The sequence below is a fragment of the Egretta garzetta genome, unplaced genomic scaffold, assembly GCF_000687185.1.
Source record: "Egretta garzetta isolate BGI_Z169 unplaced genomic scaffold, ASM68718v1 scaffold188, whole genome shotgun sequence".
NCBI lineage: Eukaryota > Metazoa > Chordata > Aves > Pelecaniformes > Ardeidae > Egretta > Egretta garzetta.
Genome location: NW_009260622.1, coordinates 644,721 through 645,114, shown reverse-complemented (window position 1 = coordinate 645,114; position 394 = coordinate 644,721).

The window sequence follows — 394 nt, the reverse complement described above, 5'->3', positions numbered from 1 at the left end:
GGGAGGCCCACTCGCGGGCAGCGTCGCCGTGGGGGAGAGCCGGTTCCTCAGCTGTTAATCCCGCAGGAGGTGCAAGGGCCTGACGTGAGCAAACCCCCGCAGGCCTCCCCGAGCAAGGCTGGTGCCCAACGCCCAGCAAAGAGCCCTTCTCCTCAGGGTGAAAGCGCAGCAAACCTGCGCCGCTAGGCAGCCAGGCCTCCTGTAAAAACGAGCTGCCATTTTGTCATCCTCAAGTCCTGGGTGAAGGGCTCTCAGTCTTGGTTGTGGGCCCTTAACCTTCTGCTCCCACTTGGCTGGAGCCCATGGGCCTGAGCTCAGCTGGTTTCTCCGTGCCGTGGTTCAACTCGGCCCCACGCAGCCGCTCGCCTACTCCCCCCCCCCCCCCCCCGGCGGG